Below are 26745 nucleotides of genomic sequence, written 5' to 3'. Positions count from 1 at the left end.
CAAAAAATTTAGCCTGCTTCAGAAAGGAGTGAACTTGTCTGAACAGAAAAAGGGAAATCCAACTCACCCTGTTCATTACTCCAAAGGACCCAACAAGTTCAGTGATCATGTTGGAAGACTTGAGTGAAAAAAAAAGGAAATTAGAAGGAAAATGAAAACTACCTTTCACTCAAGAGTTTCCAAGAAGAGGATGGGTGCATGAAGAGAAAAGCATGAGCAAGACATCCTTTCATGTTTCAAACAATTAGGATGCAACAAGGTTTTTAATAGGTGAAGAGTGGAGTCTCAACCCCAAGATGTGCACGATAAACCAACTTGAGAAAACCTGGTCTGTCCTATCCTTCTCGTGATCACGAATCCGAGTGTGGTGACTAATTGCTTAAAGGACCGGGTTGCTGGCCCTATGCAAGAAGCACTTTTTAGAAGAAGCCTTCTCCCTCCTCTATGGTTATGTTAAAGGAAGAGCTAAAATCAGGTAAAAAGTGTTTTTCAGTGACATCAAACTCACTTCTATACTGTTACAGGTATACACACATGGATGTCTCAGAACAATGTAAGCATAGGTGACCTGGCATATTTCAAAGTTGTTGCTTGGATGACTTTTCTATTTAAAACAAAATCAGCAAAGGAACCTGGTCTCTGCAACTCAGGTTAGTAGTCTTTTCAGCACATATCTAAAAGTGAAATTGTCATTTAAGTGCCAAGTCACTGAAACCTTTAAAAAATTATCCTCCAGAATTTACACCTTCTTTAAGTTGACCCGACCCACTCGTCACCTGACTCTTTCATATACCCTTGATTACCTTTCCCTCTCTTCATTTGAAATCGAAAATCCAACCTACCTCTTTACCCCTTCTCTCCCACATACAAACCTGATCCATCTCTTGCTCTCAGTCTCTATCCTCTCTCCTCGTTTGCTTCTGGAATCAAACTTCATTATGTCTAATGAAAGAGCTATTTCTCCAGTCCTTGTTGAAACTGACCCCTCTTTCTCATCTTCCAAGGCCTAAAATCCACCTGAATCAAGCCAACTCATATCCTCTCCAAATCCCCATCCTCCTATCGACCTAAAATGTGTTACCGCTTCCTCACAGTCCTTTGCCTCCATCAAATTCCTCAGTAGAATTGTACCTTCTTCAGCCAAACCTGTCTAAATCGAAAATCCTGACTCTGTAAGTAGTGGCCATACAATATCTGTGTCCAGATATTTTCAAAACACAAACGAAATGGAAGAACAAGACAATGGTGTAGAAGTCACTAGTCAATCTATTGAGACTACAGGATAGTCACATCAAGCCAAAGAAAACTTAGTCTCCCTAGATAAGCATGAAGAAAAAGCTATATGTGATGAAGGGAAACAGACTTCAAAAGCAAGAAATGTACAAAAAGGTAACTTTTCTCTCTCTAATCTCGATAAAGGAACAGAGGATTCAGCAGACGAGTCTCCAATAAAAGTGGATGTATCTATCTCTGGGATTGCTCAAGGACAATTTGGTAGAATGGACAGTGATGCAGCCCTAATGGAAGAAATCGCACAAACCATGAGTACTATAAGTGATCTAGGGAGTCAAAGGCACTCAAAGAAAATGAAGAAGAGACCTGATCCCTCAGTACTAAGAATAATTGAAACTGAATCCAGGACATCTCCTGTGTGGGACAAGACACCAGGGTCGCCCAGAAGGAACTTAGATCTGATTCTAAGACATGAACTTGCTCCTCATGATGTCGTACCTCTTGGTGAGTTTTCACCAAAAAAAAGTCATGGTTAAAATTCTTGTACTGATGAATTTGATGAAGATGAGATACCTCTTTCCCCTTAAAATGAAGAAGAAGTCAGGAGATAAAGGAACCACAGGATCAGGAGTTACTGAGAAAATCGCTTTTGGTCAAAGGCATCTCAAACCAGACAAAGTAAAAAGGCTGCAAAGGCTACTCTGGAATCAACTCTCTAAGCCAAAAAGCAAAGGGTAGAAAAAGGATCAGAAGTTCTCAGGTAAAATGGGCCGCTTGACTGATGAAATTGAGCTAGTCAATATGGAGACTGCAGTTGTCAATGATGATGAGGCATTGGAAAGGGAAGGAATGAAAGATGCCCCAATTATGAAGAAAAATTCAAAGAAAAGAAAGACCAAAAACAATGAAGAGTCAAGTTCCCTGAAGAAGCCAAGCGTAAAGCAGTTGTTGTAAGTGAAAATGAGAGAAGAGAAAATCTAAGGAGACAAAAGGTGTTGCTGGGAAGGGTTATTGATTTGAAAATTGCTGAAAAATTTGGATGAAAGAACTGATTGAAATAATCAGATTTCAGAGTTGGAGTCATTTATTGGCTCCACCAGTGCCAAGTGCCTATGAGGAACAAGTGTTTGAGTTCTTTGTGAACCTCATCTACTTCGATGATCTAAGTACTCTCATTGCATCAGTTGGCAAGACTGAGTTTATGTTAACTGAAGAGACACTGGGAAACATCCTAGGAGTTCCCACTGAAGGAATAAGAACCGGTGATGGAACAATAGAAGCTTCAAGTGACTCCAAAGCCATGATAGCTAAAAAAAAAGGGTAAAAGATGTGAGTACAAGGGCAAGACTTAACAAGAAGGAGCTCAAACTAGAATACCAACTCACTTTTGAATTGGTCAACAAAGTGTTGCTTCCAAGGGCTGAGGGTCATACTGTTGCCTCTATTGCAGACCTGGTGCTCATGGAGGCCCTGACCAACTACTAACCCATAAATCATCCTGCGATCATGATCAAGCATATAATCAAGGTAGTGGATACATCAGACAGGAAACATGGGCTTCCTTATGGGTTCTTTCTAACCAAAGTATTTGAGTATTTCAAGATCAAGACTGGCAAGGCTATCAAAGGATCTAAAAAGCAAATGTTCTCCTTGGCCAGTTTAGAAGATTGTGAATACTTACCTAAGAAAGGTGGAAGTACTTCCACAATATCCAATGCATAAGAAATTTTCACTGCTGAACTGCAAAGGGCCAAAGCTGAGAATGCTGCTCTTCAAGATCGGCTATCTAAGAAGGAGGAAGAGGTTGGCTCTCAAAGTGCTCTACAGGCAGCAAAAATTGAAATTGGGAAGCTTAAAGCTGAAAATAAGAGGCTGACATAGAAGGTGGACGAGCTCAAGGACCAGATGCTTCAAGATCAGCGTATCAACAGTGAACGAGTGGACAAATTACTCATCGCGCTGACTCAAAATTCCCATAAGCCTCAAATTCCTTAAATTTCCAAACAAAAATCCCTTCCTATGCCTTCCTTTGATATTTTCTCTCTCCTATTTTTGCGTGAAAATGTTCCAGTATAGATGACATTTTTTTCTTTTATGCATTTCTGATCTGACTACTATGTTTTTGTTACGGTATTAATCTTTTGGGTAATAACTCTGTCTTGTGCTAAATTATGTGCTTTCTCGTCTCTCTCACGCCCATGGTTGTGCTGCCTGTGTGGCTCTGAGTAAGTAATGTAGAACTTTTTTTGTTGATCCTAACTGTCCTTTTTGTTGATGCTAAAAGGGGGAAGATGAGGTAAATGGAGAAATATAAGGGAAGATCACATTGTGTCATACTTAAAATTGGGAAATGGCGTCCTCCGTTACGCGTCACTTGTAATATGTTACTATGTTTCATTCAAAAAAATGTTCTGCTCTGCAGGGGGAACGAGGGGGATCTAGCTCTCAGGGGGAACAAGTAGGATATAGCTTCTCAAGGGGAATAGCGCATCTAAGTTTCTCATTATCAAAAAGGGGGAAATTTATAGGTAATGTCATATTGCATGTTTTGATGATTGTCAAACTATGAAGAACCAGAATGAGGCCCGGTCCTCCAATTGCTATCTTCATATAAGTTTCTCCAGTTGCTCTCTGCGTACAGTCAACGGCCACAACTGTAAAGTAGTAATTGTTCACTGCACAACAGTCTAGTATAAAAGCAACATGTTACAAGGTTTTTTAGGGTGTCTTGAAAAAGCTAAATTTACAACAAAAGCTTAGCCATCACAAGGTTATTCAAGTACCATCCCAGACAAAGCTATAACAGATTCAAGGGCTCACTCGTTACAAAGAAAGATACTTCAAGTTCTCAAGCTGTTGAGTTTTTTCATTTGTGCTACAATTGTAAACCTACTCTTCTCTTTAAAGGAAGCTAGGAGTAGGTGCCTTAAATTCTCAAGGTTGCTTCCATAAGCTCTTGAGTGGTACATTAGGCTAGATTTAGTCCAAGTGTATTAATGTGTGGGTGGTTAGAGTTAGTCACATGTTGAATTCTCAAAGGGTGCCTTTGAGTGGTACACTTGGCTAGAGTGAGTCTAGGTGTATTAGTTTCCTTGGCTAGGGTTAGTCAAGTGAAGGTGCTTGCAATAGGATTATTGCAAGGGTTGAGGGACTATGGGAGTTAGTTCCTAGGTTACATAAGTGTTATTGTAAGGGTGGGGGATTATGGGAGTTAGTTCATAGCTTACGATAGAGTTGTAACCTAAAAATGCCCGGTGTAGTGGAGTTAAAATCCTACCGGGCTAGGTCATGATTTTTAATCCCTTAAGCAAGGAGTTTTTCACGGTAATATCTTGCTCTCTGTACTTACTGCATTACATAAGGGAACTGGTACTCTACCAGGTACCTCATATATTATGTTTGGTGGACGCAGAGCCCACATCATCTAGGAACCAGGTGCCACACTTTATTCCTCTCAAATTGATGGGGTTCTTCTTGCATAGCAGTCATCCGATCAGCATCTTTCAATGCTTCCTTGATATTCTTGGGTACAATTTAAGACAGGAAGGCTGAGAAGGCAGACATGTTTCTCGCCCCAGTTCTAGTTTGAATACCAGAATCTAAGAGAGTATTCACATTTTGAAGTGGATGAGATCTTTTGTGCTTCCAATTTGATACTTGAATCTTAGGCTGGGCAGTGCTGCGAGGATTTGAGGGACCTGATTCCTCGGCGGTAGCACCGTCATTATCTTAGGCAGAGGCTTGACTTTCATGATTTGTTTGTCTAACCTCAGGAGTACCTGATACAGCATCAGCTACCCGATCCTCAGCTACATGTGAAGTAATGGAGGAACCGGGTTCTTGTGTGCTTCTTGGGGATTTTGCACCATCTTCGTCAGCTTGCTTGACTTGACTCATCAGATCAGCCTTTCCATTTGGAATTTTAATGGCCTCATCAGGATCTTTTGAAAATTCCCCATCTTCTGCTTCATCATCTTGTGTGCCTTTCTCACCCAAGTTGTTTGATTCATCAAAGATCACATGCACATTTTCTTCAAGACACTGAGTTCTCTTGTCGTAAACTTTGTAGGCCTTACTGCGTGAAGAGTAACCAAGAAAAATTCCCTCATCACTTTTAGCATCAAACTTGCCCAGAGCTTCTTACCATTGTTAAGAACAAAACGTTTGCAACCAAAAGCTCTTAGGTGAGTCAGTTTGGGTTTTCTCCCATTGAGTAGTTCATAGGGAGTTTACTCAAGCAAAGACCTGATCATGCACCTATTTATCAAGTGACAAGCGGTGTTAACAGCTTCAGCCCAAAAAATTTTAGGAACACCATTGGCTATTAACATTGTTCTAGCCATATCTTCTAGAGTCATGTTATTTATTTCAACAATGCCATTTTGCTGAGGTGTCCTTGGTGCAGAGAAGTTCTGACTTATGCCATTTTCAGCACAGAATTCATCAAACTTTGCATTTTTAATCTCAGTACCATGGTCAGATCTGATACTGACAATTTGATTCCCAAATTTCACTTGAATTTGCTTTACAAAGGCAACAAAGACACCAAAGGTTTCATCCTTGGTTCTAAGAAACAAGGTCCAAGTAAATCTTGAGTAGTCATCAACAATGAAAAAGATGTACCTCTTTCCCCCTCTACTTAAAATTCTCATAGGCCTACAAAGGTCCATATGAAGAAGTTCAAGTGGCCTTGAGGTACTTACCACTTTTCTTTGGTTTGAAGGAGGATCTGACCTGCTTTCCTTTTATGCAAACATCACACACCTTGTGATAAGATTTTTGGCAGCCCACGAACTATGTCTTTCACAATCAATTTGTTCAGCAGTGTGAAGCTTTCATGCCCTAAGAGTCTGTGTCATAGGTCAGTGTCATCATCAAGAGCACTGAGGCATGTGAGATCATTCACATTTAAAGAATCAAAAGCAGCCACATAAATGTTTTTGTATCTTCTTGCTATCAAGACCACTCTTCAGATTTGATGTTGGTGACAGTGTAAGAACCAGATGTAAATTTCACTTCATTTCCTCTATCACAGATTTGAGAGACACTCAACAAGCTGTATTTCAACCCATCTACATAGTACACATTTTCAATTGCAGGGAGATTGTCTTGCCAATTTTTCCAATGCCAAGAATATAACCTTTCTTGCAATTCCCAAACTACACACTCCCACCTTGAAAGTCCTTGAGTAAGAGAAAACTCTGCATATTTCCAGTCATGTGTTTTGAGCAGTCACTATTCATGTACCATTTTTGACTGCTTACTCTCACTCTAGCCTGCAAGCAGAGTCATTGATTAGATTTAGGAACCCAAATTAGTTGGGTCCCTTGAGATGATAAAAGGGATGAATCAGACTCCTTTTAGTCCATACAGGTAATCCAGCTTTTCTTTTTCGGGGACCAGGTCCCCCTATTCTAGATTCCTTTACAATAAATTTCTTATTTTTCTCAACAACTTGAATTTTGGCTTTGCATGCATTTTTGTAATGACCTGTTTGATCACAGTGAGTGCATAACCAGTTCTCAAAAGTAGTAACATACTCGCTATGAGGATTATAAGAAGATTTGGCTTTTTGAAATCCAATACCTTTCCTACCTCCTATGTTGTTTTTGTACATAAACGCAACCACATCAGAGGACCAGGTCTAGTGAAGCGACTTATCTAGATCATGTTTCACCTTCTTCAAGTTCTCTTGAAGCTGGGTTTTTTCTTTCAAGCTCAGTAGTGAGATCCATTTTGGTCCTTTTAAGTTCATTTTCAAGCTCAAACTAAATCTCACTAGCTGTTTCCTTTCCTCTAGCGGGGGTATCCTTCCATCTTTTAATTTGATTATTTAACAAAAAAAATTCTCGAGGCACTTCATCAACCAGTTCCTTCAAATTTGTGATAGTGTCTACCATATCACTTCTCTCTTGTTCTATTTCACAGAATTCTTCAGTTAAAACATCTTTTTCTGTTATGAGACTGTGATATGCATCAATTAACACATTGGCTAATGACATCAATTTTTTCTTGAGAGTAATTTTTTAAGTTTTCTTGAACTTCAAGAAAATTTACCTCATCTTCATTGTCATCACCATAGTTAGATTTGGCCATGAGTGCAAAGATTGACTCATATTTTGAAGGTCCATCATCAACAGCCATCATAAAAGCATCTCTTTGATCATCTTCATCTTCAGATTTACTAGAGGAGTCTCCCCAGGCAGCCAGAGCCTGTTTCACCAAGTTGTCAGTTGCTTCTCTTCTTATGAATTTTCTGTCAGGAACCAGGTTCCTCTTTGCTATTTTTTCAGAGTTGTTCTTGTAATAGTCCCTTTGTGGAGAGGACACTCTTTGATGAAATGTACAGGTTTCCCACACTTGTGACAGCAGTCATTTACTTTGGGATTTTTGCTCGTGTTTCCTTTCCTTTTGAAACCACCATTCTTTCGAACCATATTTTGAAACCTTCAAGTGAGGTAAGCCATGTCATACTTAACATCACTAGAGTTACTTTTAGCAACAACCTTCAGAACCAGGTTCTTCTCTTTCTTTGGCTCCCTAATTTCCAGATCCTGTTGTCTTTTTAACTTATAGGTTTTGAGATTTCCAATGAGTTCATCCATGGTCAGTGTTTGCAAGTCCTTCACTTCAGAGATAGCATTAACTTTGCTTTCCCACGATCTAGGCAGTACACTGAGTATTTTACTCACAAGTTTGTTTGTTTGAATGGTTTCACCAAGAGAATGAAGTTCATTGTTTATGGAGGTGAACCTGGTATGCATGTCCTGAATGGACTCACCATCCTTCATCTTAAAAAGTTCACACTCTGTGGTAATCATGTCTAGTTTGGACTGCTTTACCTGACTTGTTCCCTCATGAGCAGTTTGAAGAGTATCCCAGATTTCCTTTGCATATTTACATGACTGGATACGATTATACTCATCAGGTCCAATTCCGCAAATAAGAATTTTCTTTTCTTTGTAATTATTTTCTACAACCTTTCGGTCAGCCTCAGTATACTCCCTCCTTGTCTTTGGATCTGTTACAAAACCAGCCAGATCTGTCTTTGTAGGAACATGAGGACCATCACAGATGATGTCCCACAACTCAGAGTCCTCAACCATGATTACGTCATGCATCCTTTCCTTCCACCACCCATAATACTTTCCATTGAATCTTAGTGGTCTTGTGCTAGACTGTTCTTCCTCTAGGTTTGGTGGAGCAACCATGAGAAAGATCCTTTCTAGGTGTTAACCTTTTAGAAAGAACCTGCTCTGATACCAATTGATAGAAAATAAGAGACCACCAAACAGTATAGAGAACCAGGTTCTCTATCTGTTCCCTTGAGTATGACAGAAAGTAAATAACACTAGATATTTATGTGAAAACTCCTTGCTCAAGGGATTAAAAACCACGACCCTGTTACACCTCGTAGTTTTATACGTTGAGATTCGTCATATGTTAATGGTCCTAGTCTTGGACATCGAGATTTTCTTTGAGGTTATATGAGGTTGGGCATGCTTATCTCATGTTTATAAGGGTTTAAGTTCATGTTCGGTAAGTAAGGGTAGGATTTGAGAATAAGAGAATTGAAGAAAATACGTTTCGACAAAGTTTGGTTCTGGAATTGCTTTATACGGACCGTATTTCTGAGATACGGACCGTAGCTTGAAATACTAATCATACTTAATGATCTACAAATTTAATAGAGAAGGCAAATTTTTGGGTTGAAAAATACGAACCACTATACGATCCGTATAAAATTATACAGCCAGTGAGTTCGCCGTATAATTTTATACGGCCAGTATTACAGACCGTATTTCCTAAGGCGGTGGAATTTTTTTGATTTTATATATCACGACCCTTCTTCATTTTTAAGTCATTTTAACATAAACCCAAGTTCATGAAAGCTCTAGAAACCTCCTTCAACATATTCAATCACTCTTTCTAGTAAAAAATCAAAGATCAAAGTGAGAATTAAATGGTTAGGGTTTTTAGAGTATTCTTTGAAACTTATCTCTACTTCTTGTAGAAGCTTTGGAGGATATTTCAAAGTGAAATGGTCTTGGAATTGAAGTGTTCTTATTTCCATGATTAAGAGTTTATGTGATAGTTATACTAAGGTTTGGGGGAAAGAAAATAGAGGAAAGGTTCAAACATGAATTTGATGTTATTTTAAGTTGTAATCTAACTTGAGCTATGATTGTTAGTGTACTTTGATCAAAATCTTGTCATGGGGATAATAGTTAGCATTGAGAATGTGTTGAGATTCTTATACTTGGTGTATTTAGAAGAATGAAAGTATGGTATACAATCGTATATGGGGATGCTCAATTGTATATCTTTAAATGTTGTGAATATGAGTTTAAAGAAGATCATATGAGGTTGTTGTGTTAATTATTGGTTGTGGATTCTGTGGTAATAATTGAGGAATAGGGAAATGCTGCTCGTTTCACTTTTGATTCGAGTTATCATTGATATACTAGCGCTATCTAAGTTGTATATGTATTCCTTTGTTATAGGATTGGCGCTTTAGAGGTGATAAGCTTGTTGTTGGATTAATTGGACGACTTGAGGTATGTTAGGTTAACTTTTCTTCATTTTGGCATGATCCTTACGAACAAGACGTACACGTAATGTTAATCCCTAATGATTCTATTCTTAGAAGCTAGGGATGATCCATTTTGATTCATGTTCTATAATGTTGTCTTCAAAAAGTCTTTCTTTAGATTCAGTATGGTCTCTAGAGTTACCCGTTAATGAAAATGCTATTCTATAATGGTGTTTGGAGGTATAACGACCTTACGTCACTCCGACAGATTCAGAATGTACCCTTATCATGTTTAAGCATTGCATTTCATTTACATATATGCATGTACAGACCTGTGACCCCTCAGGCATTATACATGTATATTATGTATTATATATGTGTATGGGAACGGTGACAGTGTTATATACGCACTACCACCTGATCAGCTGGTCATATGATGATAACAATGACGATGATGATGATGATGCCCACATAGGCCAATATGATACGATGTGATGCCCACAAAAACTTGTGGGCATCACGTGTGTATATATATATATATATGTTGTGTGTGTGTGACCTTATGCATTCATACATAGTGTTTATGTACGTCATTAGGCCACAGAAGCAGTTCGGACATACAGGTTGCAGTTATTTCATCCTATGTTTTCTTATGTCTCATTCATGTTACTTTCATGCCTTACATACTCAGTACTTTGTCCGTGCCGACGTTCCTTTCTGGGGCGCGTAGCTTATGCCGCAGTGCGGATAAACGACTTGGTGACCCCCCCTTAGGTTGCCGTTCAATTGACATTGGAGCACTTTACTTGTTCGGAGTTGCCGTTGTACTTTTGGTATATCATTCTTTTGTGTATATATGGGTAAGTTGGGGCCCTGTCCCGATCTCTTTATGTTAAATACTCCAGTAGAGGCTTCTAGACAGTCATGGTATTGGTTAGGCTTGGCATAGTCCCTTCAATCTATATTTTGATGTATAATTTTTCATGACGGCCTAGTTGGCTTGTATACTATATCTTCTTGGGCTCATTCCTTTTCAGCATATTTCTTATATGATTTAGTAGATTTACACCTAGTGATCCTCGAGGTCCATTATTGTTTATAGTCATGGTAAGAAAGAATGTTCAGCGGTGCTCGGCAGGTAGGCCCCGGTGCCCGTCATGGCCCCTCTAGTTTGGGTCATGACAAACCCACAATGGTTGAATTTTCTCAAACTTCACTACAAACGAGCAACTTCATATTACAATCTATTGAAATCTAGGAATTAAACTCTTAATCCCTCGCCCTTATAATAACTCTATTGCAAGACCTTTACAATTGCAAAGAACCTTAACTAACTCTAGCCAAGTGAACAAACTCAGAATGGTTGATAATCTAAACTACTATTATACTTCTTAAAAGCTGTGTAGGAATACAAGATAAGGAACAAATTACAAAGACTCAACAAACCTAAGGACTTAAGTATCTTCAGTGATTGGGAACTGGTCCTTCTGTTTGTTGCAGCTTTGTTCTTGAGAGCACTTGGAGATGCGGCGGGTGGCACTTGAGAAGAGAGTGCTTTTCATATTTGCAAGTGTTAGGTTTTCACTTGTAACATGTTGTTTATATAGGTGGAGCAAGTGTTGATATGAAAGGGAAATTTCATTGTCCGCTAGCAAATGATTGCTTGTTCTCACAGATGTTGCTTGCCGATCGATACGGTGTCGCGGTGTAGAGTTGACATGATAGCTAATAGGACTTGATCCCATCTGGTTCCTCTAAAAGCATATCTAGTTCCTCGAATTAGTTTGTCAAATCATCAAAACATGAAATAGCATAACTTATCATTAAGTATCTTTCTATTGTGGTCAATTTGAAACTAAACTTGAACAAGAATTGTGTTCTAGAGCAAATTACAAACATGCAAGTACTTTTAAGACATCAAACATAGGATGCCAAATTTCGAAACAGTATCGTCTTATATTTGTTATCCAAATTGCTATTTCTTTTTTAACAGGATTAGCCAAATTGTTTTAAGTTAAACATCTTATAATATGACATGGAAAGTGTTGTAGACTATTTATGTGAAATTACTACATTGAGAATTTTGGAGCTAATTACTGGAACGACAGACTAAAGATCATACTTAACCTATTGATCTCTTCAAACATTCCTTGATGTTTAATTTTATGACCGCGCGAAGCGCGGCAAATTTATTAGTTAACTCTGTAATCTCATTAAGTGCAAAACTGACAGATTTTGCATCTTTGAATAAAAATCTACTCGGAAATGGTAATTTTACATTCGTATATGTTATTTTATTATTAACTGCAAAAACTTTCCAATAAAAAAATAGGTAGCTTGGATCCCTATCTTAATCAAAATTGAAATAAGATAATAACGTATTTATTATTCAAAGCTGAGAAGCAAATTAAAGTAATCTTTATAAACTATTGGTCAATGTAAATTACATTTGAAATTCATATACTATCCGAGTAGCTTTTTCGTTTTAATAACGACGTTCCATTCTACAATGTCAATCTCATACTCTTTTCAGAAGTTTACGCGATACCAATGTTGCAATAAGTTGTCCGCATGTATAAGCAAACAAAAAGGTATCTTCACTTAGCATGAAGAAATATATGACAAAAATTAATACTGTCAAAGTCAAAGATTTCGGACAGGTAATACGAAACATATGACAAAAATTAATAATGTCAAAGTCAAAGATTTCGGACAGGTAATACTTAATTTTGTCGTAACCAACGGAATACTCGCTAATCTCAAATTATTTGTCGTGCTTTTTAAAAATAATTATTTCAAAATATTACTATTATAGAAGCTCAAAATAAGATTAATTATTATTTTTTTATTTTACTTTAGCAGTAATTGTTTTTGAAAAATACAAACACCTCAATAGTAAAAATTCATCGAAAAGTGATTACGTAGTAAGATATAAATAAGAGTAAAATGGTAAAAAATTTCTAATTAATTTTTTTAAGAGACGTGTAAAGAAGAAACAAATGAATAATTTGAGAGTCAGGGAGTATAAGATTATGGTAGAATATTACAACAATAATGAATACAAAAACGAGTTATCAACTGACAATTTTTTTGGCGCCAAGTTAAGGACTTAAAGCTGTTATGAGTGTGATTTTGTGTTTTTTAATTTTCCAGCTGTATAAATACTATTTTTAATATAATAATGTGCATTTACTGATAATTATGGAGGAACAAGTGGTGGGAGAGGAAGTGACAAAGATCTTCAAGATCACAAGAAAGCCGCTCCGAAGTTTCTAGGAGTAACAAATATTCGGGTTCTTTAATAAATACTCCCTCCGTTCACTTTTACTTATTTATTTTTTAATTTACACGCATCTTAAAAATTAATAAATAAAGTATATATTTTATCATAATATTCATATTAATTAGTGTATATGTCAATAAATTTGAAAAGTGAGTAATTAATATTAAGTGTAAATAAGAAAAAAAAATTGTCTTTTCTTGATATGCTAAAGTGGACAAATAAAAATGAAAATTTATTTTTAGTATAGTGAACAAGAAAAAGTGAACGTAGGGAGTACAAAATATTTTGATATAAATTATTATTGTATGATTCTTTGATATATTTATTTTGTTTTTTAACTGTATTAAATTGCTCGACACAGATATAATCTCTTTGCATTGCGCATGCGACGGGATGTAACAGTCTCAGTCTCAGTCTCTCTCTCTCTCTCTCTCTCTCTCTCTCTCTCTCTCTCTCTCTATATATATATATATATATATATATATATATATATGGGAAAAGGTGCAAATATATCCCTCAACTTTCTTTATTTAGAGCGAGATATCCTTGTTATAAAAGTGGTGTAAATACCCCTCCCGCAGTAAAATGGTGTAAATATATCTTTTGTAACATAAAAGAATGTTACACTATCGATATTATGTCATATTTACCTGTTCCAGTAGCTAACATGTCTTACTTTCAAAATTACCATTTTTACTTTTATGCATGATTGATTATTTATAAATAATTTCATAATGCAACAAATTCCTTACGCTGTCTCATGCACGGAAGGAATATTGATTTTTTCTTAGCCTCCACCCCACCACCCGCGCAAAAAAAAAAAATTAAAAAAAAAAAATGGGAAGAAGAAGAAGTAGAAGAAAAAGAAAATGGCATATGATCACTTCTGGCACACCTGGGGTGAGGAAATGCCGAAAGTCAGTCTTGATCATTGTTTTCGTCCACAAAGAGATTGCTAATCAACCGAGTAATCCACATACATGATAAAAGAGCATTCCAGTCCTAGTGTACTTATCCACTGGCATTGAAGGAGAAGAATGACAAGGTCTGCTTGCACAATAGGATTGCTGCTTAGTCCAATCCAAGAGCAAAGAAGTGACGCCTCGTTAAGCAATTAAACTTGACTTTTTGATACGGAAAAGGCTTAAATATTTCGCCGTACGTTAGTATATATTCGGTATTGAGTGGTGGTTTGCAGTTTTGTAAAATGCAATATCAAAATACTCATAGTTTTAGAATTCATTTGATAATCTAAAAAATTCTGGGTTGATTTCTTTATGTTGTCAAATTGAAAAATCCCATGAAATTTCACACATAAAAAATCAAGAGATTAGATAGCACCAATTATATATAAAAAAAAATAGTGGAACTGAAATTGAAAGAATAAAACTCACGGCAATTGAATGATACATACCTAACAAAATATTAAGATACTAGAGAGTGCAGGCCCGTGTTTAACACGTTAGCTCTGCAGCAAGTAAAACACACTGTTTCGAGATAACTCAAAGTGAATATGAAATTCATTCTAAAGACCTTCATATGTTATCTAGATCCAGTGTATGAAATATTTCTATGTCAGCCAAAGTGGTAAACAACATACCAGCAGACATTAAACTATGGCCTAACAGACAAATATAGTCATTCATTTGCAGATCAAATACAGACTTCATAACATCTTGCAAGAAGCAAGAGATACTATAAGACGACGAATCTAACTCGATAACACAACTAAACTGAAGATTGACAATAACAATATTTTGATCTTTGAAAATCCAAAGAACACTGAATAAACATGGTAAGATATGAGAGGTCAAGAACCAAAAGATTGCCAAAAGCTCATGCTTTCTATCAACTGTGAGTAGTAAGATGGCTAAGTCTTCTGCTTGTAGTCCTTTCCGATATTGATTGATCTGGTTTTTCAAGGTCACTGCAACTAAGTTGAGAATAAAGGGGCAAGGAGCTGGTGTTAATCATTGAACACATAAGAATGAATGCATGGATATCTAGGTTGTGTATAAGAAAGCTGTTGGGTTTTGATATTGGTGAATGGGAAATGATGGGATGAAAAGTAAAGGGAATGTAAAAGGTCCCTTTTGCTTTGGTCAAAACATTTGTTCCACATAGGAAAAAGAGAGGAAAAGAGAGGTGTATATATTACATTACACATTCTTTAGTTGCTCAAAGGGTTGAGGGGGCAAGGACCCTCGCGCCGTCGTCGTCGCTCGCTCGCTCGGCTTCGGCTTCGGCTTCGGAAAAGATTGATTGATTATCTTTTTGGACAAACTTTTCTTTAATTATTTAATTAATTAATTAAATAGGAAAAAAAAACCAAAAACATCTGAATGGTTGCAAACATTTAGAATCAGTACCTCCAACTGCTATAAATTCCTGATTTGTTCCAGAATTCACAACGAATTTTCTGCGCTCAAAAAACAAAATAAAACCTTTCTCTCCAAAACTCTCTTGTTTTATTCTGTGTGATCCTGAATTTGGAGTACTACTATTCTGGTAAGATAATCGTTCTATCCTGGAAGGGGATATTCGATCAACCTCGAGTCTTTGTGAGGGGAATAATTTCCTTAAGGACACACTTTGAACTAAGTGGGCTCGATTATATTCTGAAAATATTTTTATTTTTCCAACACTGTTTCTGTTCATTTTCGGTTTCGTAGTTTCTTGGTTTTAAGTATTTCTTGTTAAGTATTTTATACTGTGTAATCTGTTTTTACTAAGTGTTTTACAAATTGTGTTGAAACTTTATTTAAACTTATACAGATTATTTTGTGAACAGAAGCAAACTAAGAAAGCATATAAATACAAATATCTTAGAGGGCAATGTAAATCTTTACTATAAGCTCTACTCTTGTATCAAATGACAACAAAATCACCACACCCAGCATCCAGAAAAGTATATGTTGCCAAACCAAGACTAATCAGTGCACCTTTCCAATGGCTCCGGCCAGAAGAAATGAAGTTTACAATAGTCATACTTTATCTACGACATCCTTTTATCTCTTGGCCTGAAAAGTTCATCAATTTTCGTGACTGCAATTCTTCATAATGTCTCAAAAATTTTGGGAAATCAATTTATCTAAGCATGTTAAATTAAGACCCAACGACTCCTATGTCGCTTGAGAGCCCCACATGTATATCTTGCCTTTGGTTAAATAGTATAGTTCTATAATCAACTATTCGATGGTAAGCAACCCTACTCTAAAATGCCTTCTTCCATTACGACAATACTCCAAAACATTGGAATCCGCGACTTTAGTAGCACAAACAAAAAAAAAAGTTGAACCAAACTAGCACAAAAAAAAAAAAAAAAAACATTAGTAGGTTTCACGCACTAAATTAGTGCGTGAAAGGACCAAATGCAAAAATGCAATTTGGGCCTTTTCACGTAATTTCGTAACGTCGAGCCCTTGCCCCCTTTTTTTTTTTTTTTTTTTTTTTGTGTGTGTGTTACCTTTCCAATCACGTTTTTTTCCATACTTTGGGCAAAGATTAGTCATGTTTCAAAACCCCAACATATCAATATTTTATATAAAACTTAATATCTTTTTTTGCGTACAATAATGTCGGCTCATTACATCAAGTCCACCTAAACGTTTGGATCGTCGTTTTAGGGGTTCTAAAGTCTTGCCAAGTAAGTTTTGAAACTTGTCATATTTATAGGGTTTTGATTTAAGTGTTTTATTATATTTGAATGTACAAATATAAATATTTGATTTTATAATAATTCATCCAATACGAGAGGTTTATACTAATTAAAAAATAATTCATTCCATTTAATTATAATACTAATTCAAAGCAATACAATAATAAATTACATATAACAATACAATCTTCAAGTTCTAGAGGCTCTATTACTTCGAGACGTGCTTGTACTACCACGGCCTTATTGCCCACATGAACGCTTGTCATGGCCATATTGCTTACATGTAGAGCACTTGCGAGAGTAAGTTATTTCACTAACATCCATTTGATTGGGTCTATGACTCTGTGAGTTAATGCCCAATTTCCTGATGTAATCCTTGTTAGCAACCATCGAAAACGGCTCGTTTGGCCAATAAGCTTCATTACCAAGTGGGTGGAATTGGCCGGAATATGCTCTAAGGTAACTGTGGACCTTGTATTCCACAGCCACATAATTTGTTACCCTTTTTTTCATTCTCTCGAAGCACTTGACAGCATGAGAACACGGTGTGGTACGTTTGCCACTTACCACAAGTGCATGTTCTTGTTGCCTCATAAACGGTATGCACGTTTCCACCCTTACCGTTGTAATAACCCGTCCTAACTTCATACACATGTTGAATTGGGTCATACTCGGTTATTTGGTGATGCTCACATTTTTTTCTATAATGCTCCATAGTTTTGAAGGGCTTTGGCATCCATGTCCTGCCGTCGGCTAATATCGCTCTGGCCTGCCTTGTCCTAACCACAAATCGCTCCACAACCTGGTTGAAAGTCATTCTCACCATTGCGGTGACAGGTAGTCCTCGAGCAAATTTCAGCAAGCCATTAAAAGACTCTGAGCTATTTGTTGTGAGCATGCCCCATCTTTTGCCTCCATCAGCATGAAGCGTCCATTTTTCAACTTCGAGCTTCATCAACCAAACGTATGCGGGTTCACTCACTGCCCTGATCAGATCCATTTTTTGCCCATTTTCGTTGTTGATGCTCCATCGCAGCCCCCCCACATCAATTTGTTTAGAGTGCCATTGTGAAACTTTGATTGCAAATTTGCCTTCAAGTGCCTTAAACAATAGCGATGGTAAACAAAAGGAGGTCGCCATCCCGTAAATTATCCATATTGTGCAATATGCCTTTATGACGATCGACAAAGACGCATATGCCGGTATGATCCTTAATAACATGATTTTTCAAATGGGTCAAAAAGATCCCCCATGTGTCGTTGCTCTCGTTTGCGGCAATTGCGAAAGCAAGAGGAAATATTGACCCATTGGCATCCATTCCTATTGCAATTAGGAGATTGATATCGTCGGCACCATATACATGCGTACCATCTATGGATATCACTGGTCGGCAGTGAGCAAAACCATCAATGCATGGTTTGAATGTCCAAAATACGAAGTTGAAGATTTTACCCTCTATAAGCCGCCACTCTACAACGCTACCATGATTAAAATGTTGTAGAGCTGCCATATACCTTGGTAGCGATTGAAAAGAAGTATGCCAATTTCTAAAGTCAAAAGCGCGTCTACGCCCGAGAAATCCCTTTCTGTTGCTTATAGTTTTACTATATACGGTTTGAACGTTTCGAATACAACCTTTAATGGGGAACCTGCACAAGTTTAAACAAACAACATTTAGTAATGATCTTTCAATTGATATAAGACATATAATGTACTAGGTAGGATAAGTTACCTTGGCGTTTCGGCAATGTCTTTAAGTAACACTTGAGCAATCATATTTGTATCTAAATTATAATGATCTGCTCGATTTTCTTCCATATCACAAGTGTGTCTTTCGTGGAATTTTGTGATAGCCCACATACCATCAGGCTTAACAATTCCCCGAAGCAACCACTCACAGCCTTGATACCGTCGTCTACAAACTAGCCTCCATATCTTTGTGTTTGGTGATCAACCTTAAACTCCCTCATGTCCTTAAAATAATAAATTTTGATGTTTGCAACGCCTTTTTGATCTTGTTGACACCCAATTTTGGCCCTCCTTTTTATTTAATTAATTTCACTATGCTTCTCAGTCGTGAAAATTCCCCGAAAATGAGTTTGGAATAGTTTCGCTAATTATTACACTATTTTTTCGAGATATATTTCGCTAAAATTAAGAACATTTTTCATTGTCTCTTAAAAATGACCAAACGTCATATTTTATAATTGAAAAGGACTAAACATTTTTTTTATAATTAAAATCATTCGAAAAAAATAAAATAATAATAATAATGTTGATATTCGTATATCAATATTGGCACTGGCATTTTTTCTTTAATCTTACTTATTACCATATTAATCATCTTTTACTCTATTTTTAAACTAAATGCGTATATTAAATTACTTGTGTCATAATTTATATAGGTATACATTTTGTGGGAATTAATCAAGACGAAGAAGCATATTTTAATTAATTGATTGAAATAGAGGGGATTAGAAATTAATTCATCTACCTAAAATTTGGGCCAAATTCTACTCCTACTTCCACAAAATCTGTGGCCCAACACTCAAATCCCCAGCCCAATTCCCGCCGACCCGCCCCAACCCACTACCCGACCCGGCCCAAGATCCCCACCTAAAATCAGCCTAACCAAACCAAATCCCTAACTCTATTTTTCCACCTCAACCAAACGACCATCTCTCTCTCCAAACCAAACAAACCTAACCATGGCTGCCACCCCAACGTCACCACCACCCCACTCCCCGTCACTTCCATCACTTCACCACCACCACAGCAACATCCCACGAAATCCGCTGCTTTCTCTTTTCTCACACTCCATCTCTGAAGCTTGCAGGCTCCATGTGCGATTTCAGCAGATTTCATGGTAAGACCCATACCCATTTTGCATCATCTTATCTCTTGAAAAACGTCTCCCAAAATTTCCCCCCTTTCCCTTATTTTTGAATTTCGAATTCTTGCTTCTTTGTAGAGCTGTTGAAACCCCCTCGACTTTGCCTATAAATACCATTCTTTGAGGTCTGTCGAAAAACAAGTTGAACAATTAAGAAAAATCTGACTACTTCATAAGTTCTCTAGATAGTTGAAAGTCCCTTTCTTTTCATAAGCCTTCGCAACCAGTAAAATTCGTAGTCTTTTTTTTAGAAAAAAAAAAATCTCGTTTTAACTCGTAAGTCTTTTGGTTGCATAATTTTGGTGGTTCTCGGCTGAAACGACAAACTTCTAGAGCGGATTCGGGGACTCGACGACGACGTTAACCTCAGTTCGCTGTCACGAGGAAGGTAATCTTCTCGCCCTTTAGCATTTTATTTCATAGTTTTATATGCCTCTCTATTGAAGTTCATTATTAGTTTAGGTGTAATTATTTCGTGATAATTATATTAGTGTGGTAGTTCAGTATTTCTCCTTTTTATTTTTGTTTGTTTTCAGTTCTTATGATTGATATTTGATCAGAATTCGATCCTTATTGTGAAACGGATGTCTAGTTGTCTTCTGTTGCGTATGAAAGCATGAGTCGTCTTTTCGTGTTAAATGCTGAACATTTGCATTTTTCTCTTTTCTACTAAGTTCAAAATGTATCAGCAGATTAAAGAAAACTGTGTGTAAGGTTAAAATAATTTTGTTTTCCTTCTTTCTTTATGCTTTAAGTATTTACAAGCATGTTCATTTCAGTATGTTGTTATCATTATCAGTATAGTATGATGTGAATTAACATACTATAAGATGGTTAGTAAATATTGGAAATAGGTTCTGTTCGATTTAGAGGGAAAAAATAGGTTCGAAACTTATATGTTAATCACTTTAGTTTAAGACTGAAGGAGGTCCATTATTCACCCCTTTTTTGTGGTTTTAAATGTTCATTTTTGGTTTAAGGAAAAGCTGAATGGCTCCCTAACCTGTGGCAAGCTTTTCATAACTAAGTGTGAAGCCTCAGTTCATTTCTGCCAATGAGTCTAAAGCTGGTTTGTTTGGGTACCATGTTAACTGGAAAAGGTGTTCAATGAAGCAAAGGGTGTCCATAGGAACTCTTAGTAAGGATCTGCTATTGTTCTATTTTGTGCTAGTTAAAGGGAGAAGTAGCATTAACTTGTTATGTCCTTTTGTTGGTTTTTCAGCATCCTATGCCTCACCATCTCTAGAATATGACTAAGTGAATAAAAGTTTCCTCTCCTTCTTCAATACAGAAATTGCTTTGTTAAGGGTCAAGAAAAATGAATAATATGTCCAGCCCTGTTAAAGAAATGCTAAAAATGACTTGAATATTAAACCTTGTGTGATTAATCTCTCAGCTTTTAAATTCTTGTAAGTCTTGCTTTGATGTCCTGTCTTTTCTCTTCACTTACTTGACATGCTGATAAAAGGATAATAGGGGCAGTTTATATGATAGTTTGAGCAAGACAGGATGGATCCCTGTTGATGTGGGCTTATGATTATAATTAGAAGTTCAATCTGGGTGTTCTCAGCATCATCATGTGAGCTTAAAAAATCAGAATCTGATCCATTTGAGTTAAGATGATTAGGTGTTGTCTTATACTTTATTAATCTAAATATCCTTTAAAATGTATTTGGATACCTCAGCCAGTCCTAGTATGTACATATTGGATTCAAACTTGTTAAGCATGACCCCATGATACTCCTAACCAGGTAGGCAATCCCGTCCATCTAGAAATGAGTTTCCTCCTAGCTTATATATTTGAGTATGCTTCATGTTTCACTGTCAAGAGTGTTAAGGCTGATCCTGGGTAATCTACCAACTTTCTCATATCAATTCCAAGAGTAGACTGTATTTTGTCTTATGGCTTAGTCATATCATTAGCACTAGCTGTTCCTCTTTTGGTGGTCGGATAATTTAAAATGAAGTTCCAACTCTTTTGATGTTGCTTTTCCTTAATGTGATTAGGCATTCCCCTGCTTTGAATGAAAACTCATTTTCATGACCTTCATATGTAATGCTGCCGCCCCCTGTGTTTTGCATGAAATCAGTCCAGTGTTCTCTTTCTTTTATATGTTATAAAGATCTGAAATGTGCCATTAAGGTTAACCTGTATAGCCATCATTTGAAAGATAGGAGACAAATTGGAGAAATGAAATGTCTGAATCAGTAGGGAATAATGTGTGATTAATAGTTGAGCCACAGTCTCAACCATAGGCTGCCTTTAAGTGTTTGTTTAAGCCCCCTTGAGAGTAGGTTAATATGAATGTGAAATAGTTAGTCTGTTTGTAAGGCTAAATTAGTTTTAAGAAGTTCCTTACCCAAGTTTACTACAAGGTATGTTTGTGTTCCTCAAAGATTTATTGATGTCATAAAAAATAGAGAAATCTGAGTCTGCACAACTGATCCTTTCTTTTGATTTTTCCAACAGTCTCTTTTGATATCAAGGCAAGAGAATGTGTTCTAGAGTATATTTTGATAAATGTTGTACTATAATTGATTTTGTTTTTGGTCTGAACGAGCTAAATACTGTTCTGTCCCAGTTCTCTTTTCAGTTCCTATATGTAAACATGACATTTAGCCCCAGTAAAAATGAGTATTAATCTGTTTTAGTCCTAAAGGAAAATGTCCCTAGAATCTGATCCCTATCAATTTAATGACCTCAGATAAAATTAGGATCTGACCATGAAATGCCCTACTAGTTCTTGTATGCAATGTGTTGTTGTGATTCTTCTGTATGTGTTGAGCTCTTGGCAAAAAAAAAAATGAATTTGGTTTGACTACCTGCTTAATCAACTTAAGTGTGTAATAAGTTCTCTTGCTAAGAATCTTCAGTTATTATCTCCTTCACTAAGTGAGATTCTGATTCTGCCTTCCTGCTTTCAAGCTGGTTCAGTGTCTGATTCATGTTGTGTTTTCCTCATATCTAAATTTCTTGTAAGAACTCGTTTCTAATTACCTGAACATGGAATAATTTAAACTCCCTCAGTTTCTTCTGCCTGGTAAACTAGTCTAGAAATTTCTTTAAGATGGTTTCATGTTTGAAATTTTTTTTTTTTAGTAGTGATCAGCCCTGTGTCTACCATCAGTATGTGACACTGTTCCATTTAGTATTTGGTGTAGCCTTCACTTTGTTTGTTGGTGCTATGTTGTGATTTCTGAATTTCTCAGCTCATGTGTGTGCAGTATCCTATGCCTTACAGTTTCTAGTTTCTATTGAATATGAATGAATCAGTGTACCTTCCTTCTGTTCTTTAATATAGAAACTAGTTTTTCAAGAGTTATAGAAATGAATATGAATCCAAGTCTATCTAAGAAAAACTGGGAAATGATTTGGATTTAAACCTTGTGTGACCATGTCTCCTCAACTTTCAAATTCGTATTAGTCATGCTCTGAGTTTCTATCTGTTCTCTTCCTCTAGTTAACTATTTATGTGTTGATTAAAGTGAAATAAGGCAACTCACATTTAGGTAAACAGGAATGGGTCATTGTTGACATTGTTGATGGCTTGAAAAAACAAAATCTGATGCTTTCTGCTAAAAATAGCCTTGTTAGATTGAGTGCTCTCTTTTGGAGTTGGTATTTGGTTTCGAGCAGTCCCCTTTCTCTTTATTTGGGTTTCTAATCTAAGAATTGGGATGGCCAGACGATTAAGTTGATCAATGGACTGTTTGCCGATAAAAACTTAGTAGAGATCCTGAGATAAATTAGTTTATCAATCATTAGTCACTTTTATTTTCCAAGACTATAACTCTCTTGTCTTGATCAGTTAGCTTAAACAAGTTGTCTGCCCTTTCCTGATATTTTGTACCCATTCAACAAGGTGTGTTTAAGTAAAAAGGGATCTGTTCAAAGGATTTAGATGACCAAGTGTTTCATTTTATGAACTTAAGAGGGCTGGACATCTTTGCTTCCAAAAGAGAACTTGTGATTATTGTGTTTCAAAGTTGTTAAGGATTAACTGAGGATTAGTTTAAGAGTTTCAAGTCAGAACCAGATTCCTAACTTTCAAATCCTACACTAATTGAGTGAACAACCTTGATGATAGGAATTGCCAGATCTCAGCTTAATTCAACAGTGGGCCCCTTCTTTTCATGAGTTTAACTTAAATGCTTCTTTCCCTTTTTTTTTTTTTTTCTCTTCTCTCTCTGAATTATGAGGCACAACTGAGTTTAACTTCTCTTAAAACTAAAATAGTCACTAGTCTTAACGATAAAGTTTCTCTTTGTGTTAGGAGACCATGCTTTGATTTTGAGTATCAAGGGACTAACCACTGCTTGTTGTCTGATGAAGTGGATCTTTTAAAAGTAAATGGGTTCCATGTTTGGTTTGAGCTAGTGTTTATGTTTCAGATGTAACTCCTGATAATGCTTGTTAAATTTTGTCACATGATTAATTAAGGGCCTTATGTCAACAGAATATAGTTGGATCAAAGGCTTGAACTTGCTGCCTCAAAGTTTCCTTTAAAGTCTCACCAAGTTTGGATTTTGTTCCGAATCTCCTTTTTTTTTTTTTTTTAAACTCGTCCTAAATTGCCTCCTTTTACATTTACTTGTCCCTAGCCTTGATAAAAAGGAGTTCTGTGGTGATTTTATTGCTTGGACCCATTTTATTAACCTGCTGGTTGAAAGCCGAGGCAAACTTAGGAATGGGTTTAGCCTCCTCTAATAGCCTGCCATGCCTAAGGTTCTAGAAACCTTTTGACCCTGCGCGGCATCGGAAATATGGATAGTGGTATGCCCCTGTTTGTTGTCTTTTCCTTCAAAGTTGATGTTTAGTCTGAGGTTCAGATATTGTGTGGAGTAAATAAGCGTAGTTAAAAGATAAGAGTAGGATCAGGGAATGCCAACAACTGAAAGGTTCTTCATTTCATAAAAGTAGTTTAGTTGTGAAAGTTTCCAGTTTGCGTTCTCATGTTTGAATCATGAAGTTGAGATGTTTTATGGGTAATGGTAAAGATGTTTGAGACAAATATATGAATCGTAACAAGTCCTTTCCAAAGTTAAATGTGATGTCTTGTGTAAATTCTGGAAACCAAGCAGGACACGTGCTTCATTTCAGATTATGTGATTATTCTTATTAACTAGTTTTATGCTTATGATTAAGATCGCTCCTAACTCCTTTCTTTTCTTATTTGCATGAACACACTTGGGAGAATGTTGGAGTTATGGCAACTCCGATTTCAGCCCAGGCCGAAAGGCAGTAGCAGCAATGTCATTCTCGTCTAGCCGTCCCCCCACTTTTGTGACAAGAGTCTCCGTCCCTCTTCTTCTCTTAAAAATTTTATGCCTTTTGTATTACTATATGTTATTTGCACCCCTTGACTAACATTTTTTTGTTATGAGTTTGTATTGATAAGATTTTATTTCTTGCTTGTTTGTGAATTCATGAATGGCCGAACTTTGTCGTTGGTCACTTTCCTTTAGATATAAATCTTGGTTTCCTTTTAACTTTGCGTATCTCACAGGTTATAAACATTTTTAGCTAATAAAGAAGGCTGCGTTTTTTTTATTTCTTTTCTTTTTTTTAGTTAATTAACATCCCCTTTTTTTTTAAATCCCTTTAACGAAATGAGTGATTTAAATAGGGGTTTTAAAAGGAATAAGATGCGTATTTTATGGGTAATCATTTTCTATTTCATGCTAGCATGTGGAACAGGTTAGGTTCATTAAGTTTGAATGAGGAAATTATATTAGGGCCCGAGTATAGTGGCTCAAACTATTTTACGAGAGATACAAGGTACATACTCTATTTTTCATTGTATATGTATACAATCTTATTCTTTTATTAAATCATCCAATCATCGTTACACTATGCGTGTACTTATATCTATCACTGTACTTATACATATTATTATATTTTCCATGGCTGTTTCTAAAAGAATACCTCTTTATACTATTTTTTTACATATGATAAACATACTTCATGTATATGTTATTTTCTCATAAGAATATGTATTTTCATACTCTACATTATATATTTTGTCCTTATATACAATAACCATATTTATACCCAAATCTTCAAAAAATATACATGTACTCTTTTGTAAATAAGATACATCCCAAGTGCATATCATTTCACAACTTGTATTAATCACTTTCCTTTACGATGTGTATATCCACATACTATTATTTTTCTAAACACGTACCATACACATATTACCTTATTTGCATTAATTCCCTTGGTCGTCTTTACATTGTATGCATCTATATAATACTATCATGTCATCAATAACTATTTTCAGTTACCCGTGATATATATATCGCATATATACGTTATTTTCTTAAAAAAAAAAAAATTATCTTCTTATTCTATATTATACATACTATTCTCACATAAAATAAATGTCATACATATTTTTCCTCATGCATACATTTGCATTAATTACTTCCTTTATAAATATGCATTTACTCACATAGTTATAATAACTTTAAAATCCCCCTTTTTTTTTATATATACAAATAGTTTCGAGAGAGTAGTTTCTTTTCCGCAATTCTTAAAATAGGTAATAATAAATAAGAAATAGATAATAATCTCCCTTTAGTGTTAGTTAAACTAAGTTTAAAGACTGTCCTCGGATAGGCTCTGAGGGATGCCTAACACCTTCCCCTCGGGGTAAATAAAACCCTTACCTAGAATCTCACAGGTTTCAAAGACTAAAAATGGAGTTTACTTTTTACGAATGGTTTCCTAATATTTTCCTAAAATTAGGTGGCGACTCTGAAAGATTTACAAAACCAGAGGAAACATAGGCATAAGTTGTGAACTAGTTTTAATCCGTGAAAAACAGGGCATGACAGATGCGAACAACATTCCCTTTGCAAGGTAGCATCGATCTTTGTTGAGATCCTTTGGTTCAATCCAGGTTTTTAGGCGACTATCATAATCTTCTCTTGTGAAGACAAATGCATCATCACAACCCTGCAGGCTGTCAAGATAAGGGATTTTGTTAGAATGCTACTGAATTGGGCTTTCAGAAGTTGGGTTTTCAACCATCGATGGTGGTACGTGGTGGTGCATTGGTTCTTGTTGGTTTTGGCTTTGAGGAATATTGTTGGTCATACCAACTTGAGCATCATCATCATCTTCATCATCGGTTACCTC

This window comes from Lycium ferocissimum, chromosome 11 (genome assembly GCF_029784015.1).
Source record: "Lycium ferocissimum isolate CSIRO_LF1 chromosome 11, AGI_CSIRO_Lferr_CH_V1, whole genome shotgun sequence".
NCBI classification, from domain to species: domain Eukaryota; kingdom Viridiplantae; phylum Streptophyta; class Magnoliopsida; order Solanales; family Solanaceae; genus Lycium; species Lycium ferocissimum.
Note: the sequence above shows the minus strand (reverse complement) of the source record.